Here is a 12,987-nt window from a genome sequence, read left to right on the forward strand (position 1 = left end):
AAATAACATTGAAAGTCCAGGGACATATTAGATACACACAACCCTAGAAGTAGGGTGAGCATAGTAGATCGAAAAACTAAGTCGACTAACTAATACCGACTAAATTGAATAGAATCGATTATATATAAGGATGCGATAGGTCGGTGTTGTTTGGAAAAAAAATCCAAATCGACAATATCATTAATATAAAAATTAGTGACTTAAATGACCCAAACCAACCAACGATTGGAGTTGATCTGAATATTAAATAACCCGACCATAGTTGGTTCAGTGGCGTTTTGATGAAAAAACTGACTTCAATCGACCAATGTGCACCCCTGCCTATGAAAAATATATTACAAGTTTAGAGACCTATAAACACAAGCTCGAACACATTATAAGTTGTCTTTAACGAACGTCGAACAACAATGATCACGAGTTTAATAAAATACTTCAAAGGAATATAATAAATCTACGACAATCATCTATTTAAGATTTAACAACCTACAAGTTGAATATCAAAACTAGTTGAGACGTGTGTAAGATAACATTAAATAAAATAGACACTAAGTTTAAAAGCCTATACTTAAAAATTCAATAAAATTTTGTCTCTAATTCTTTTGTTTGTACCTAAAGCTCCATCACAATACAAAAAAAGGGCAAAATAGTAAGTTAGAGAAGATACCATTTTATTTTATTTTAAATATTAGATAGTCAAATGGGCCAAAAGATCCAAAGAGAAAAATTAAGGGGGGTTGACTTATAAAAAGCCCAAGCCCAAAAGTTTATCCTTCACATATCCCTATCACTGCCACTCACGGATCCTGGTCGGACATTTCCTACAAAAACGACCGCACGATCAATCTCTGACGAAACAATTCAACGGACGAGAATCCCTCCCTCTAGACCGTATCTGATTAGTCAAACCCCCCTTGCTCGAATTTCAATTTATAATTTTATACATATTTTCGTTTCTCGCAAATAAATAGAGAGAGAGAGAGAAAAGGTCATTATTGAAATTAAATTAATAGAGAATTAAATAATATTTATTTTGGGGGGTCGTACATAAAGTCTTTTGTGCCCACACAGTCAACAAATAGGGGGAAGAAAAAAGGATTCGCTTTAATTAATATTTTATTGATGAAGAAAGGGTATAGATGGAATTTTGATATGTGAAGGCGGGAAGGTTCTTTTTGTTTTATTATTATTATTATTATTATTATTATTATTATTTTAAAAAAAAAAATAGGTAAAAAAGAAAAAGAGAAAAAGAGAAAAATGGGGAAAATTCTGTTAAGTCAAAGTGTTGGTTGGTTTAGGGGAATTTGACAGAAATGTAAAGGACAAAATAGTATTTTAACTCACGCGACTCGTGTGAATCTGAATTCGCCTCCTTCTTCTCACTCCTACATCTATTTAATACAATTTTCTCTCTTTCTTTCTTTCTTTTTTCTTTTCGGTTTAATAAATAAAATATATATATATATATATATATATATATATATTTTTTTTACATATAATATATCTTTCACATTTCGTAAAATTTTTCTTTATTGTTGTGGTTTTTGTTGAAACACTTACTTGGATTAACCATCTTAATTTGTTTATACCCCATTATCATTTTTTTTACTGAATTTTAAAATGAAAGTAATTTAAAATAGCATTTTAATAATATAAAATAATAAATTAATATGAAGTGGTCAAAATAATAAAGATTTTATGAATATAAACTCAATTTGGTGTACTAATTTTTTTTAGAGTAAATTGCAATAATTATTCTAAAGATAAATGCACACTCAAATTTTAAATAACTAGATTATTTAACTTCTTAAATTATTAAAATTAGACCCTCAAATTTATGGATGATTGTAAAAACTAGAATTTTATACCGTTATATTTGGAGGTTCAATTTTAAATTTAGATAAAGTTGAGGGATTAAATTTGAAAATTTGAAAATTTTAAAAGTTTAGTAGTGTAATTATAACTATACACGTACGTCTTTTTTTAATTAATTAATTAATTTTATTTTAAGAGAAAAATTTACAATTTTATGTTAAACAAAATAAAAAATTTAAAATTTTAAAAAGAGAGAGAGAGAGAAAAAATTAATTAAAATGTTATTAAGTTGAATTAGTTTAAAAGTACTTTCTTCTTTTTTATTTAATTAAGTAGATTTTTTTTTTTTTTGAATAAGTAAGTAAAAAGAAAAAAAGGAAAAGAAAGAAAGAAAGAAAGATATAAATTAAAAGGAAAACATTCAAACGTTTCAAATGCTTTGGTGGGCTGTGGGGACCATGACACCTCAGTTGGTCAACGACCGATGACAAAAGCTCCTCCAGGTGGGGCCCACTCTTTTTCGAAAGTGGGCCACTCAACTGACGTCACCTTGTCGGATTTCTCATTTTTCTATCCATTTATTTTTTTTTTTTTGGCAGTTACATAATTATATTATTTTTATTATTATACATTTTTTGCCCATTTCCAAAATCAATCTTTACATGCAAATAAAAATAAATATCCACAAGTACTATTTCGTTTCTAATTTTGTATAATAAGTGCATCACTATTTTTTTATAAAATATATTTAATAGAGTTTAAACTCTATTTTATTTTTAATTCTAACCTCGACAAATTAATTTAAATGATGAGATTGTTGAAAATATTTATAAATTTAACAAAATTTCTTATCCATCCTATATTCTAAAATTTTGTTTTACTTTTAAATATTTATATTTATTTTATAATATTTAAAAAAATTAATTGTTTAATTTTAGTGTGCATTTTTTTTTAATAAATCTTAGAATTAGTATTTTATGGCATGGAGAATTAAAAAAGAAAAAGTTAATCTAAAAATGTTTAAATTTGAAAACTCACCCTACTAATTGGTTTATTAATTAACAATAAGCTTCTTATCTATACCTTTGTAATATTTTCTTATTATAAAAATTTCAATGCTAAACTTTAGAAGTTAAAAGTAATGTTTTTCTTTTATAAATAATAATAATAATAATAATAATAATAATAATAATAATAATAATAATAATAAGATAAAATAAAAGTAAGGCAAAAGTCTAAATGTTTGAAGGAATTTTCTTCTTCCACTATATAGTTTTATTTATAAAATTTGATTTTAATTTACCTACTCTCATTTTAAATTCTATATTTTCTATCGCTACTTCTGACAAAGTACATTGTAAATAAATTTTAAATAATATTCACTTTTTCCCCCATTTTTAATTAAACAGTATGTATATATATATATATATATATATATATATATATATATATATATATATATATATATATATATGTATGTATGTATGTATGTATGTATGTATGTATGTATATTAACTTATTTGGATTCTTTTTCACGTAAAAAGATTCATCCGCAACACTAAATGCTATCATTTTATAACTATTTTATTTACGAGATAATTATAGTGGAAAGCAATTTTAAAAATAATAATTAGAAGTATAGGAACGGCTTTTAGGAAATACAAGTATAATAAAGTCTATCAACGATATAATAAATTTGATACTGAATTTGAGCAAACTAAAGATATTTAATACAATTACGTTTTTTTCCCCTTTTTGTTGAGTGGTTTAAATTTTATATTTTCAAATTTCAAAATTTGAGTCACTAACGTAACGTAACGTATATCTCATGCATGGAAGGCTTCTTTAACCGTTTATACCTAAGTCGTATATCGAAAAAAGTTAAAAGATTTTTGTAATTATTTCACTTTTTGCTCGCTCAATTTACGGTTCACCATCCTTTTTTCTGTTTGTTGTAAGTTACGTTTTATAGGGAAAGTTATTAATTACCTATTAGACTATTCAAATGATTTTATGCGAGTGAATACACCTGGAATACATTCATTCGGTAAAATTTCAAATTTGAATATATTAGTTGTATAGTTGATAAGTTTGAGTTTCACACAGAAAATCATTTAACGGATAGAATATTTGTTCATTGGTAACACGAATGAAATAAAATAATTCATTTATGTACCAGTTGATAGTGCACTTGGTTTTTCTTTTGTTTTTTACTTCTATTTGTTTTTAAACTATAAATGTGTTTGTTACTGTTTTTTGTTTTCTAATTTTATTAGTCGATAAATTTGAGTTTCACACCAATAGATAGAATATCGATTCGTTTATAAAATGAAAAAACAAACCATTTAGGTTGCGTTTGGCAATAGTTGATTTTTAAATTTTAAAATTTTGAAAAAAAAATGTTTGATAAGTGTTAATGTGGGCAAAATTTTATTGTTAGATAAAAGAAAACAAAAAGGAGTCTTTTCAAAAATATAACAAATGGGTAAAATATTGACGTGGTATAGAACAATTATGAAAACAGAAAAAAAAAATCCACAGACACACAATAGAAAATACAAAAAATGCCCTAGTTGCAACTCGCGATTAATCGACCACATGCGCGAGTAATCTTTTTTTGAACGATTGTGTGCTACAGTCATGATACACGATCATGTATTTTCTTTTTAAAGATGGGGAAAATTGCTTCAAGTTTAATAATCTTGTTGATGATGTTAAACGATCGTGTTGATTATGGAAAACGATTGTGTTGATCATGGTAAGCAATTGTGTAATCTAATGTAAATGATCGTTAAAAGCTTCAAATCTAACGATCGTGTTGATCGTGTTAAACGATTGTGTTAACTATGGTAAGCGATCGTTTAGATTATATCAATGCGATCGTTAATTTAGATCATATGAACACAACCATGTAGTTCTTTTTAAACAATATAAAAATGATTTCAAATTTGAACGGTCATGTTGGCAATTGTAAACAATCGTTTAGATCATGTCAAAATGATATTTAAACGATCTTGATATTCTTGAATGTGAGGAGGATGAAGTAGCTTAAAAGAATTTTATCGAAAATTGTGAAAATGAAATAGGAGATTTAAATAGAAGAATAAATCGTTTAGATCATGTCAAAATGATATTTAAACGATCTTGATATTCTTGAATGTGAGGAGGATGAAGTAGCTTAAAAGAATTTTATCGAAAATTGTGAAAATGAAATAGGAGATTTAAATAGAAGAATAAATCGTTTAGATCATGTCAAAATGATATTTAAACGATCTTGATATTCTTGAATGTGAGGAGGATGAAGTAGCTTAAAAGAATTTTATCGAAAATTGTGAAAATGAAATAGGAGATTTAAATAGAAGAATAAATCGTTTAAAAATATAAAAAAAATATGGAAGAGGAGATAAAGAAATTTGAAAAAAAAAATAAGAAAGAGAAGTAACGAATCACCTGCAATATTTAAAAACAAATTTAGAAATTATGAAAATATTTTACCAAATTCATGGGCTTTTGTTTTTTTGTTACACGGACCGTAAATATTTTTTGGTTTTGTTATGTAAGTTAACCTTTTTAATTTTATATTTCTTTATAAAATAGATTCAAATTATTGTTGTAAGTTACATTTCAAGGGAAAGTAATTAATTACCTATTAGACTATTGAAACGATTTATGTGAAATGAATACACCTGGAATACATTCATTCGGGAAAGTTTCAAATTTGAATACATTAGTTGTATAGTCGATAAGTTTGAGTTTCACATGGAAAGTCATTTAACAGATAGAATACTAGTTCATTGATAAAACAAATGAAAAAAAAATCATTTAGGCCCCTTTTGATAGCACTTGAATTTTTGTTTTTTTGTTTTTTATTTCATTTTGTTTTCGAACTATAAATGTGTTTGTTACTGTTTTTTGTTTTCTAATTCTATTAGTTGATAAATTTGAGTTTCACACAAAAATCCATGTAACGGATAAAATATTGGTTCATTGATAAAATAAAAAATAATAATAAAAACCATTTAGGCTATGGTCGGTAACGACATTTGGTTTTTACATTTTTAAACTTTGATTTTCTTTTTTTTGATAATTGTGTTTTTTTGTTCTCTGTTTTTTTTTAACAATAACGTTTTGACCATGTTTTTAATTAGAAAATTGCATCAGATGACAAAAAAATTAGAAAAAAGCAACTCATAGCACCCTCTTTTTGCATATTGCAAATATGACAAATACCACAGGTAATTAAATATATAGACGGTTAATAAAAGGCCATCAGAAGGCTCTCCGCTTTCAAATTTGCTAATTTTGTAATTTAAAAAATGTAGTGACGTGGATCATATATTATCATAATTTTTTTTGCTATTTTTGCAAACATCCATTTTTAATTTTATATTTCTTTATAAAATAGATTCAAATTATTGTATCTTGAATTTAATTTTTTTAAAACATCTATAGAGATAAAAAAAAATATAAATATCACAAATCAATTGAGAAAATAGCAAAAATAAACACATCGACAGAAGAAAAATGATGAAAGCAACTAATTTAAACTGAACTAATTAACGTAATTTTTGTAGGCAATTTTGTTCTACCCATTGTGCACAAAGTGCCATGAATCACAAATCTCTTGGTTACCGAACACAATTATACGTAAATTTTATTTTTTTATAAAAGATTTTATTAACTTTTGACCATAATTTTATAAGAAAAATACAAGAACGTACGAAAAACTATCTTAATTTTTGTTTTGAATTTCTTAACTAAATGTTTTTTAATTGAAAAAAAAATCTAAATATATTTATGATTTAAAAATAAAAAACCAATTAATTATCAAACCAGTTGTTGGTATTTTGGTTTTTGTATTACTAACAAAGTAATTTAGTCAAATTAAACTACTTTATTTTAAAGCATATTTGAATACTACGTAATTAATTAGAACATTAAAAAAGACATGGGAGATAGGTTAATTACGTAAATATTAAAACATCATTACAAATTAAAATTGATCCTTCAAACTTTCACATTGTACAAAAGTAATATTGTTTTCTTTTTATATATATATATATATATATATTTTAATACTCAATTTGAAAGTTATCAATATTTATAAATTTGTTTATATAAATGTATAAGGTTTCATTACATAGGAATATATAACTATCTTCATGTACGTTATTACATTTGCTAGAGTGAGCATATAACTTTTCGATAAGTTATTTGCTCACTTTAACAAATGTAACAACCTACATAAACATAGTGAGGAGCTAAAATAAGTTGATATTGACACGATCTCTAAAGGTCTAAAGGTCAGATGTTCAATCCTCTACTTCAAAATAAATGTACTAAAAAGATTTAACAATAACTATGCTACATGTAATGATTTTTCCACTTTTGATGAAACATGTAATATATAATTTTATATTCCTTTAATTAAATTTTAGTATAAACTAGAAAATAGAGAAAGTGAAATCACTTTATGAATTTAATAACTCAAAACCTACATCAATTCTTCCAAAAAAAAAAAAAAAAAAAAAAAGAAAAAAAGAAAAGAAAAAGAAAAAGAAAAAGAAAAAGCCTACTTCACTCATATAGTATATAGCTATGCTAAAATTATTAAATTTCACAACTTCACAATTTTTTTTTATCTTAAAAAGAAGTTATATTAAATAATGATAATAAATAAATGATTTGATATGGACTTTTTCTTTTAATAGTAAATTATATATCCTTTCTCTTTTTAAAAAAGCTGCAAATAATTTGCAATGTAATTTATTAATTGAGATCAAGAAAACTGTCCTTAATGAAGAATGTTATATATATAATGAGAATTATATCTTTAAAGTGAAAAGATATGACAATTGATCATGTGGAATGATGTGCATTTAAGTGGTTAAGAATTGATTAATTAATTATCATTTCGGTAAGAGTCAATTATGGTCGATCAATATGAACATTGCTCACTTTATATAAATTTAATTCAATTTTTTATTTCGTATGTTGAAAAAGATAGGAAAAATACCCTTTTAGTCACTCAGGTGTGTTTAGTCCTTGAATTTTTATAAATTGATCTTTTAAGTTCCTAAGTTTTGAAGCTAATAAAATAGATCGTGAGTTCCTGGAGCGGCTTTGCTACTTAGAAAAGATTATGATGGGTTTAATGTTTTTATGATTTTATTTTATTAAATTTGATTTAGTTTAAAACAAAAATTAACGTGGACAAATTAGCACTCACATAGATAATTTTTAAGTCCAGTCAGATTTTTGTCTCTACGTTAACAAATTGTTAATGTTGAACGACTTAATAAACCTATTCTCCAAAACCCAGGAACTAAAATGATCTATTTTTAAAACTCAATGACTAAACGCACCAAACGATGAAAATTCAAAAACTAAAACGAAAAATTTTTTCCGAAGAAAGAGCCCATTTAACACAAACACCCTTCTCTAACATCCCATTAAACAAAAAAAAAAAAGTTTCAATTTTTTTTTTCTTTGGCTAAAAACTAATAAAAAAGTGAAAACACATTTAAAAAGGGTATTCACCACTTTAAATGTAGATGTAAATTTTGCAATGTCAGAGAGAAAAGTAAAAGTCATATTGAAACCAAAGTTGAAGTGATTTGTAAAATAATAATACAAAGAATTATTATTATTATTATTATTATTATTATTTAAATGAGTAAAATGAATTAAAGTTGTGAATTGCAATAACATTGATGAGATAAGAAGATATATAGAATATTGGTGACAGAATTTGAATTTTAAGAAAGCAAAGTGAACAAAACAAAGTATGACAATAACTTTTCACCAATCACTCTTCCTCTTTAGATTTGTTTTCTTCAAATTTCACATGGGGGTTTGCCTAATTGGCTTACCTTCAAATTCTAGTCTATTTTCTTTGTCTTTTTTGTTCTTTTTGTTTGAAAACATCTTTTCTTTTGTGTGTGTTTTTTTTGTTCCAACTTTCTTATTAATTGGTTTCGAAGAATCAACATTTCAATAATACAAATTCTAGGATATAGAAATCAAGAGTGTCAAGAATATCAATCAAATCTTAGCTTGGGGCATTAATGATGGTATCTGAGCGGAACCTTTCTAAGTATGATGTGACTAAACCACATAATCTAAAAAGATTATATGTAACACCAAGTAGAAGAGGAGTATGAAAGCTAGTCGAAGAGGAATAATATATATATCACTTGATTAAATGAGATAGATCTTGAAAATACGAAAGAATGTGTTGAATAAATGCTTAGAAGAATCAACAGTAGATATCTATACCATCAATGTCAACCTTCATTTCTAATGGGTCAATCGTAAGAATTCCAAAGTTACACGTGTTTAGCTTAGAGCAATTCACTAAAAAAGAAAAACTTTTGCAGATGTACAATGTGTACGTCGACAAAAACTGTCAAAATATTTTATATGTTAGGTGATCTCTCCTATATATATATATATATATATATATATTCAATATTTAATCGTTGAAATATTCAACATGTTGGTAAAGCATAAACAATCTTCACACTTAGAATAAGTATAAGATAAGCAAAGATGACGTTGCTGAGTCCAAAGGATGAAATTTTAACATACATCGATCAACATATGACATAGTCTCTTAAGCTCCCACGCTAGCATTCTGTTTGTGATACTAATATCAATTTAACTTCAAAGACCATTTAAAATTATTTTATTAATTTTGTAAAACTTAAGAACAATACAAACATAATGATACTTACCTCAAATTTAAGAAACCAAAAAATATAGTTTATCCTTAATTAATTATAACATTGTCAACTATATCTTTCAAAATTCTTATGTTCAATTATTTGTACATCCCTAATCCTTTAACTTAAAATCTAAATCATATCATGAAAAAAAAAATCATCAAACGTAAAATGTGAATTTTGTAATCAAATGAATTATAAATTTTCTAGTTTATAGCCAAATATCAACCTCCATGATTAAGAATCTCATATAATCAAATAATTATAATAAGTAGTAATTTTATGAACAATAATAATTAAGTATATAATAACGATTTTAAAAAATTGTAAATACAATAAAGTCTATCAATGATAAACTTTTGTCGCTGATTGACTCTCATGATTTATCATTAATAGACCAATATTTGCAACATTGTCTATCGATGGATCTCATCATTGACAGATTTTGCTATATTTATAATTTTTTTAAAAATTTGTTACGTACTTAATTATTTTAAATCTAATTGTTATATTTACGACAATTTCTATAACTAAGTAACTACAATTTGAACCTAAGCCAATTAGCTTTTAACTCCATATGGTTTTTAAAAATTTTGCAATAATTTCTCACTTTAACTCAAATCAAGTTTTTAAAATAAAAAATATCTTTCTAAGACATATAGTTTTTTTTAATTAAAAAACTTAAAAAGTATTACTTAACCTAAATAATAAAGTATTTGACTTATTCTTTTACAATTCAAGTCTTCTTCAACAACTACACTACACTAACTTGACTTGAGATGCTAAATTTGAATAATTGACATTATTTAAACATTTCTTTTGTTGAAATTTTTAAATCAATCTTTTTTATTTTTTCAAGTCAAAAGATATGTAGTTTTTTTTCAAATTGATATCATTTAAAATTGAGATGCTCTTAATTATTTAACAAGTTTTCTAGTGAAATTAAGGAAACTCTCAACAAAACTTTGTAGCATATATATATATATAATTTAATTTTTTATTGTAAAAATATTAATATGAATATTAATTTAAATTCAAATTTGTAAAGAGGCTAAAAAAAAAAGGACTTTGGTTCCTTTGATTGAAACATTTTCTTTAGTGAAATTTGATGTAGAAAAATCAGAGTTTTCTCTTTGACTATATTTATTAAGATTTGAATATTGATCTTTCATAAAAAGAAAAAAAAAGAGAGTATTTTTCATATTTCTATATTTAGTTTTATCTCCCAACTAGGTGTTGACTATCTTATATATATTATTTTTCAATGATATATGAGATTTTAAGAAACTTTGAAGTATATTAAAACTTCAAAAAAAAAAAAAAAAACCAAGATATTTAACCTAGTTTCTACATCGTTATCATATATATTTTTATGGGTTATTTTTAATTATAGTAAAATGAATCAAAATATAGTAAAATATCACCGTCTATCTGGCTGTAATGAATCACGATAGATTACTATTTAATCAATCAAGATAGACTACTATTTGTGTCTATCTTGGTCTACCGCGATCAATTATAGATAGTCTGTGATATTTTATTATATTTTGTAAATACTCTTAGAAGTTCTATCATTTAAAATAATCTCTATTTGTAATAGTATTTCTTTTTCTTTATGCATTCTTTTAACGAATATTTTAGGATATATTAAACGGAAAACATCTTGATAAAACCTAGACCTAAAATTATCCAACCAAGCGTAGCTCAATTTTTACATACGAGTGTGCTATTAAACCATAAGACCCGTGGTTTGAATCTTCCTATATAAATTAAATTTGACCCAAAATTTAAAAGTTGAAGATAAAAAAAAAAAAAGTTACATAATACCTAAACTTTTAAATAAAACTATAGACACCAAACTAAAACAAAAATCTAAACTAGGAAACAAAAATATAAACTTGTAAAGTTACAAAAGAAAACCAAATGGAAGATTAAAGGTGAAATTATAGAATCAAAGTACAAAAAGAAGTATTGAATTAATTAGAAGGAAATGAATGAATTAAGTTCTTGGATATAAAAAAAAAAAAAGGAATTAAATGGTGAGTGGAAGAGAAGTTAGAAAAGAAAAGAAAGGTAGAGAGAGAGTAGGTGAAGAGATTTTGTTGTATATATAAACACAAAATTTGTAATTAAGAAAGAAAGAAGAAGAAGAAGAAGAAGAAGAAGAAGAAGAAGAAGAAGAAGAAGAAAGAGTATAGTATTGTTATTATTAATTGATTTGTCACACAATTAATAAAAATGGTATATGGTTGACTTTTTATTTTTTGTAAAAAAGGAACAACATTACGTGCTCTCATGGATTAGCATTGCAACCACCACTAAATCCACTAATAATAAATGCACTTCCCACTTTCCTTTCCTTTCTTTCTTTCTTAACAAAACAATCCATTTATATCTACATTTTTAATTGTCTTATTTTAATATGCATCCTTCGATAAACCTTAAATTTAATTTCTGATGTTGATTTATTACGTATTAGATTTTATTGTATAAAAATTATTGTTATTTAATTGATTTCGATAAAGATTTATTTTAAAAGATTAAGTGTTCGTTGAAAGTAAAATGAGCTAAATTTGAACAAAGATTATTAAAAGGTATAAGGACCGATTGATATTCTAACAAAAAAAGAAAAAAAAAAAGTCTTTTTATATCTCTACAAAGTTATATCAATGTATCGATTTATACCTTTTACCACATCGTTAGGATGAACATCATATAGGTTTTTCGATCTTATCAAATACACTCTTTCATAAACAGATCGATTTTTGAATAAGTCACACATGTGTAAACATGACACCGAACTTAAACGAAGGAAAAATGTTGGATCCACTTTTGAAAAACTAATTGACAATTTAAATAAAACAAGTTTAAATATGAGGAAAAGCAAAAAGAGATGAGAAATATATAATATATCAAATATAAAACTTGAAGAAAGCATATATGAAACCCCACTTGATCTCATATCTTTTCTTTATGTTCATATCTAATCTTAAAATCCATACTAAAACCAATAGAAACCATAATCTCATTATACAAAAAGAGTGGTTCTCACTTTCTTTTTCTTTTTTTTTTTTTTTTCCTTCTTAATCATTATGGTTTAGAGTTTTATTAATTTGACTTTAGATTCAAAATCCTAGATTAGCGATGATATCTAAATTTTATGATTTTGTGTTTGTGTGGCTATCAACTTGGAGATTTATGTTCTTATATAATTATGATTAGGAAATTGAATCTTCAATTTGTTTTTCGTGGGATCATCATGAATTGTGCCAATTCATATAGTTCCTAATTATCATTAATTTATACTCAAATCAAGATTAAGAAAAAGGAGTTTTCACCCCTCATTTTAGAATTACATTTACATCACATGAAATATTTTAAAACCATCCACAACCCCTTTTTTTAATCTTCTTTTGTTTTGTTTTGTTTTTTTTTTTTGGAAAAGGTT

This window comes from Cucumis melo, chromosome 6 (genome assembly GCF_025177605.1).
Source record: "Cucumis melo cultivar AY chromosome 6, USDA_Cmelo_AY_1.0, whole genome shotgun sequence".
In the NCBI taxonomy this organism is placed as follows: domain Eukaryota; kingdom Viridiplantae; phylum Streptophyta; class Magnoliopsida; order Cucurbitales; family Cucurbitaceae; genus Cucumis; species Cucumis melo.